This window comes from Octodon degus, unplaced genomic scaffold, assembly GCF_000260255.1.
Source record: "Octodon degus isolate 3935 unplaced genomic scaffold, OctDeg1.0 scaffold00168, whole genome shotgun sequence".
Classification (NCBI taxonomy): domain Eukaryota; kingdom Metazoa; phylum Chordata; class Mammalia; order Rodentia; family Octodontidae; genus Octodon; species Octodon degus.
Genome location: NW_004524744.1, coordinates 4539588 through 4547734, shown reverse-complemented (window position 1 = coordinate 4547734; position 8147 = coordinate 4539588).

Below are 8147 nucleotides of genomic sequence, written 5' to 3'. Positions count from 1 at the left end.
TCATTAAGAGAATGTAACTATATATCTATCCTAACCATTTTGAATACACAGATACAAAATGGATATTCATCTGTATCCCCTTTTTTTGTTTAGTTCCATTATTTGAATACTACAGGTGTGTTAACTCAGCAAAATATTCTAAAAAGGTCCAGTAGTTCATAGTAGTATTGGGTCTTCTGCTTGACTGGCAATGTCAGAAATTGTTGACCTGAGTCCCCTAAAGCTCAACATAACAGCGTGGCTTTACTTCTTATACTTTGTTTTTATACTTTTCTGCTGGATGGTTAAGACCAAGGTAAAGCAGAATCTATGCAACAAGAGTTGTAGCTTTTGGGTCTGATAAGGTCAGGGAAATCCCCTCAAGATTTATCCTGAGCTCCTGTACCTCAGATTGTAGAACCTTTGTCAGTGTCAGCCATGTGGATGAGTCATGGCCATTGCTTGGTTATTTGTATATATTGAACTATCCATCATTCCTAGGATGAATCCCACTTAGTCATAGTGTATAATCTTAAAGATTATGTATTATGTTTTCTAGTATTTTATTGAGGAATTTTGCATATCTATTCATTAAGGAGATTGGCCCCCCCCCTTTTTTTTTTTTTTTTTTTTTTTTTTGGTTGAGTCTTTCTCTGGTTTTGTTATCAGAGTAATATGTGCCTTTAAAAATGAGTTCTGGAGAACTACTCTCTTTTCAATTTCATTCAAGAAATTGAGAAAACAGTATAAAATCTTCTTGAAATTTCTTATAGAATTCAGCTGTGAGTCCTTCTCATCATGAGGTTTTCTTTGTTGTTAAGTTTTTAATACTATTTTCAATTTTACTGACCGATATTGGGTTTTTTAGAATTTTTATATCTTCTTGATTGAACTTTGGTAATTCATCATGTATCTTTAAATCTGTCCATTTTCTGTTTTTATTCTGTAACTGTAAATACTTTTGAGGTAGATATTGATGATATTCTGAGTTTCTATAGAATACATAATAATTTTGCCCTTTCTATTCCTTATTGCATGAATTTGCATTTTTCTTTCCTTTTTTCATAAGGTTCAATAGGGGCTTATCAAAATTCATTCAAGGAACCAGCTCTTCAACTCATTAATTCTTTGTATTTTTTTCTTAACCTCCAGTTCCTTATTTTTTGTTCTGATTTTTATAATATCCTGCCTTCTTTGGGCTTTGTACTTGACTTTCTCTTCTTTTTCTACAAGTATGAGGTGCAGCATAATGTTTTTTTGTTTTGTCTTGTTCTGTTTCTCTAATGTGCAAATTCACTGCTATCAATTTCTTGTTAGGACTGCTTTCATTATATCCACAGGTTCTTGTAATTTGTATCTGCATTTTCCTTTGCTTATAAATATCATTTACTTTGTTTAATTTCATCTGTGACCCACTGATTGTTCAGGAAGGTGTTATTTAATTTCCATGTATTTATGGAGCATTTCTAACTTATTTTGTCATAATTTTCAGTTTCATCATACTATGAACAGATAATATACATCGGCTAATTTCAATTCCTTTAAACTTAATTAAACATATTCTATGGGCAAGTGTGTGCTCTATTTTTGGAAAATGTCTCATGTGAAGCTGAGGAGAATGTTTATTCTGATATTGTTGAATAGAATATTATTTAAAGGTCTACTGAGTCCATTTCTTCACAAGTTTGGTTTAATTCCCTTATTTCTTTGCTGATTTTTTTGCCCAATTGATCTACCTTTTCGTGACCATTGGTGATAAAGTCCCCACTACAATTGTGTTATTGCTCATTTGATTTTTTTATGTCTGTTAAAATTCATCTTACATAGTTGGATGATATATCTGATTGTTATCTCTTCTTTCAACCATAATAGCTACTCACTTTTTTTTCTGGGGTTAGCTATTCTGTTACATGGAGCTTGGTTTTCCATCCTTGGATTTAGCTTATGAATTTCATTTTGCATTAAATGTGTTTCTTGCATACAGCATGTTGCTGGATTTTTTTTTCCTGATCCATTCTTTTGATTAGTTAATTTGGGTAATTTTCATTGATAGTTATAACTCATACGTATTGGCTTATCTTTGTCATATTATTTTCCTGCTGTGCATTCCCTACTTTTTCCCTTTGTTTAATTGCTTGCTTTGAATGGTCATTCCTTTCTGTTATTGTTCTTGAAGTTGTGTCATTTTTGTCTCTTTCTAGATAATCTATCAGTCTTCTTTGTAGGGTTGGTTTGGTGGTCATGAATTTCTTCAGTTGTTCTTTGTGAATGAAATATTTCTCCATTAATTTTGATATGTAGTTTTGCAGGGTACATCATCTGGCTGGAAGTTATTTTCTTTCAATGCCTGAAATACTTCCTTCTTAGTTCTTCTTGGCTTGATGGTTTGTGTTGAAAAGTCTGCCATGATTCTGATGCGTTTTCCATTATAAGTGATCTGTTTTTGTTCTGTAACAGCTTTCAATAATCTTTACTTTTGCTGAATTTCTGGGATCTTGATTATTATGGGTCTGGGTTTAATTTACTTTGGTTATGGCTAAGTGGAGTTCTATATTCCTTACTTATATGTATATCAGATTCTTTTCCCGTGCTTGGGAAATTTTCTGCTACTGCTTCTGCAAATGGTCTTTTTATATCATTTATGTTGACCCCCGCTGCTTCATTGACACCTATCAGTCTTATATTGTTTTTAATTGCATCATCTTGCAGCTATTGATTTTATATTTCCTTGTTCCTTTGGAAGAGATCTTTCCTTTCATGATTACTAACTGCAGTGCTGTCTTCAAAGTCTAAAGGTCTATCTTAAAAAAAAAAAATAAAGGTCTATCTTCAGTTTCATTCAAATGGGTTTGCCAGCTTTCAGTGGAATTGTTAATTACCTGGATATTGAGTCTACCTCACACATTCTACTTCTTTCCTGTATTGTTCATTCCATGTTTCCATCACTTTTCTGTGTCCCTCTGTTTTTTATCTGTCTTCTTTAATGTGCTGAGTAAATTTTTTCATGATTGCTGTCATTACTTCTCCTTTTTTCTTTTTGCTTTGTTTTATTAATTTTATATTTTCATTTATTTTTTAAATAGTTTTATTCATTTTAATGAGAAAGAAGATAAAATAGCAATGAAACAGTTTCAAAACAGATTAGTAGGTCAGTTACAATAATTAATATATTGCATATTGTTGTCTTCATAGTAGTTATTCAGAGGACAAGATGTAGTCATGATATCTTTTCTAAGCAATAATAGTACAAACCCTTCTTCTCATTGAACTAAGAGATAGTAGCTGTATATTTATCCTAAGTATCTTGTATATACATATATTTTTTCACTACATTTATAAATAAATGGTCCTTTATTTATCTCCCTTTTCTGTTTTGTTTTGTCAGAGATGTGTGTTCCACTGCTGTTAGAGAAGCTGCATTTGGAGAAGTCTTTGAAGGGCCTTTTCATACTTGATGTCCTAAAGATCATTTGTGATCTATTTTCTTCTGCAGCCTGATGGAGTTGTTTCTTTAAAAAAAAAATAGACACTTTCAGGGTCTCCCTATGCCGTTTGCTTGGACTTGTAGTGATCCTCCTGTCTCATCCTCCCCAGCAGAGGGATTACAGATGTGCACCTCCATGTCAAGTTATGGGGATGGCAAGGTATACCTGGGGCTCCAGGGCTGGCACGGCGTGTGGTACTGGAGATTGAACCTGGGTCCTTGCACTTACCAGGCATGCACTTAAACTGCTGAACTGTCTCCCCAGGCCCTGGAGTTATTTCTTGATTTAGTTATTATCATTTCAGAAATTTCAGGTATATGACTTCCAAGTTCTTTTATGCCTTTTTCTACTGGGCTTTTTCTGGTTTGGGTGGTACTTGAGATTGCCTTTTGCACCTTTGTTTTGACCTTTCTAAAGCTCTCAATGCTCACTGGGGTTCAGCTGTTCTCCAAGGCTCCCAAAACTTTCTGAGGCTCAGTGTGGCTCTGGAGGCAGGATTCACCAATGCCCCTGAAGCTGTCTGGGTCTCAGCATGTCACTTACAACAGTGGGACAACTATTTTGGATAATTTGTTAAGGAAAACAATTAGGAAGGATTTTAGCCTATGATGCTCATAATTTAATTTTATCATGAAAAATTTCAATTCATTTGCAGATGAATCATCCAGTTCTAGTGATGCTTCAAAAAATAAAAAAAAAAGAGAAGAAAAGAAATTTAGTATACTTTCCAACAAAATAAAATTTCTTCATATAGGGTTGTGCTTTCAGATATGATGTGTCCATGTGATTGTGACTAGAAAGCGTGGATACTTGTACCTTGTATGAACAACCTGGTTTGTTCTCCATAGAATTAGAAATTTGAGGCTGAGGGACAGAGGCTGGTATAGCTAGAGCTCATTTTTAAAATGTTGGTAGTGTTATTCCACAGATCAGCTTCCAGTATCCCTGTATATTATTTCCTTTCTAAGTCTCTGATATGAAGTGTTCGATTTCTAGCACATTTTTTTTATGCTTAAATATGTGAGATTTTTTGAGGTCTGAAAATTGACAATGTCGAATAATCAAAAAAGAACATGTGTTTTAAAAATGGTAAAAGATTGATCATTACACAGTTTTAGAACCCAACTTAAACAAATTTGTAGAACTCAACTTCTCTGCGTCAATAATTTTTCAGTGTGGAGTTCTGAGATAAAACCATACTATGAAATTTTACAATCTTTTTGACCTTCTGAGTTTTGTATTCTAATTTTGGAGATAAGAGGCCTAAAGTTTAAAAAGATTAACACTCCACAGAGCACACTTTGGAAAATACTTGCCAAGTAGTATTCCCAATAATCCAGAATCTTCATGACTTAATAATGGTTCTAAAAAGTCTTGGTTAATGTGATAAGATACAGAAATAACACATGATTAAAAGAAAGGAAGCAAGAAAATTCTCATTGTATATGATGTATATTTATAAAATCTTCTAATAACAACTGGAATTGTTCAGGTCAAAAGTTAAGTTGTAATGACAGCATGGTTTATATATTGAAATTCAACTTCATTCATGCTTAATCTATGGCACTTTTGGTAGCTGTGATGTGGGAAGACGGTGGGTGGAATCCACTCACATTAGTTGCAGCAGTAGCCAACAGCAACAGAAACAAATTCCATACATTCCTTTTTCCTCCAAGTTGGTCAATTTATTGAGAGAAGGACTTATTTATTATTGTACCCTGGGAAGAGTATCTGTATTCCCCATAAGTGACTGACCAGATATTTCCTTTAACTTCCTTGAAATTAAAATAACAGTAGCTGTCTACTGTTAAAAATATTATTGCAGAAGGTCCAGTAATTTTGAGAGGCTAGTCATGTATCAAATTTTTATACACTTGGCTATCTTAGTAAGTTGTGTTGCAAAACAAGAAACACAAAATTAAAAACCTCATAAGCGTGCTGCCACTCCTTCTTTTGTCAGAAGAGTGAAAACTGAATAAATTACTGCTTCAGTGACCTAGCATTTGAGCAAATATGACTCCCTCCTTCACTTCTTTCCTATACTGCCTCCCTGCTCCAGTGAACTGGACATATTGTTTATCACAGAATGCCTACTTCTCTGAAAATTTTCACTCATCCACAAGGTTACTTTATTTTTTGTAATTGTAAAAAATATAATTATGCAGAACTTATTTTATATTTTACATTTTAGTGGAGACTGCCTCATGATTGAAGTTGGGTCAATGATACATCTCTGGAATTTTGGGAAAAACAGGTTGGTGGAAAGAAGGGAGGGAGGGGAGGAAAGGATATAGAGAGGGAGGGAGGAAGGTGGGAAGGAGGGAGGGAGGGAGGGAGAGAGAGAAAGAGCGAGAGAGAGAATTTTTGAGACAAAATAGCTGGAATGTGCACACATGAAAGATCTGGTGAGGATATATCCTGACTGTGGTCATCTGCAGGAGAGCTCTCAAGAGAAGCTAAGTCTGTCCACACTTTGATAGAACTCAATCCTGTAGAACTATGGGAAATTTCCCAGCAAGTACTATTTAGGTATGGCAGTCCTAGTTAACTCATACATCCTGTAGTCCAGTTCAAACCTCCACCAAATATTTATTCTTAGTATTTAAAATTCATTGTTGATATAATTTGTCATTTAGTGTTTTTAAATCTTTAATTTAAATATTGGAATAAACTGTAAATAAGCTAAGCATTGATAATATTTTAATATGAATAATTAAAATATTTGAAAGTTTTATTTATAAGAAGCTGACATAATAGAATATCTGATGTATAAGCTCTGGTATTCACTTAGAAAAACAAATATAATGGAGATGGTAAATGAATTTAAAATGATTAAAAAATTTTAGTGAATTAAACTATTGAACATACCATTACATCAATTGTTTATATTTAGTCAAATCTATGAATAGAATGATATATGTACTTACTTAAAGTATATGAAACAAGGATTTTGAATTGATCTACGTAATAATACAAATATCTTATTGAAAAATTATCTCACACTTTCAAATAATTGCAGACATAGCACAAAGATCTTTGTTCCTGAAATATTTGTTTTTTCTATTTTTTAAATCTTTTATTCATTTTAATGAGAAAAAAGGTAAAATAGCAATGAAACAGTTTCAAAACAGGTTATTGTGACAGTTACAATAATTAATACATGGAATATTGTCTTCATAATAGTTGTTCAGAGGACAAGATGTAGACATGATATCTTGTCTAAGCAATATTAATACAAACCTTTCTTCTCATTGTGTAATATTTACAAATTGCTGACTTGCAGATACTTTAGTGTAATTTCCTATAAGTAGGAAATTATATATAACCACTTATATATCAAAATGATTTTTCCAAATTAAATATATAAAGTAAAATAATTAAAGGATAAATTAAAATAAGCCTTTTCATTTATTAATCATTTTCCTCTATTCTTCAGAAAACATCCAATTTCAACCAGTTGTCCCTAAATTACAGCATCAGAATCCTCCTCAGACTGATGGTTCCTATTTGATTGTCATGTCTCCATTGTCTGTTTTGCCCCGGGATGGTTACTTTATCTTCTACATTGAAGATCTGACACTTTTGAAGACTACAGGGCAATTGTTTTGCATCATGTCCCTGAACTCAAATTTGTCTGAGTTTTCTTGATTATGCTGAGATTATACAATTTGGGCAGGCTTTTACATAAGAGATGCCACATTCCTTGGTTGCAACAGATCAGTTTTGTGTTCCCATTTAACATGTGCTCTTTGACTAATTGATTCAGACATGAAACTTACTTGGGAGTGTGTGAAATCTGTTTGCCTCATTACTAATGATATTCACATCCCATAACTTGTTAGAAGTTATATTTTTCATCATTCCATGTATATTATTATATTTTGTGAAATATTGTTGTAAATATCTTCTTCTCAACTACTTTCCAATTTATTCATGTCTGTAGATTGATATGGACTAATAGTTATGTATTTGATTCTTGATGTTATCATTATTTATTTTGATTACTAAACTGTTCCAGATTTTATCAGTGACAACTCCTTCAAGGTTGGCTCTAGGTCTTTTTGATAAATCTCTTTCTAACCTTTTAATTTTCAGCAAATTTCTCTCCAGAAAACTTTTTGCTTTGTCTCAGCCTTGAATTAGTCATTTTCCCAAGGATCTTTGCTTCTTTTCCATGGAAAATGACTCTGAGAACCTAATATCTGGCTACTAGGTGTGCTCATTCATATTGGAGTATTGCTGCTCCTCTCTGTCTCAGAGGACATGTGTACACCCATGGCTATGCACTTGCACATTGTTATGGCTTGTTTCTAGATCTTCCCCAAAGCCTCAGGTCATGGGTGGAACTTTCTGGAGGTGGCTGGAACTAGTGTGCATGATATAAGGATTAGAGATGTGATAGTGGAATTGATTTCTGGTGTGATGCTAGGATTAAGTGTGTCACACTGGAGTTTTGAGTGATACCTGCTAGGGCAGGTGACTTGGAAAAAATACAAGGGACAGAAAGAGGGCTCCCTTATTGCTTTCTGCTTCAATACTCAGCTGCTTGCTGCCTAGCTCCGTTCTGCCTTCTGCCTACCATAAACCATTTCCCCTCTTCCATACTGTACTTCATTGGAGCTTGATAACTATGATTGAAACCCTTTATGAACAGTGAACTACTATAAACCTTCCTCCTTTAAC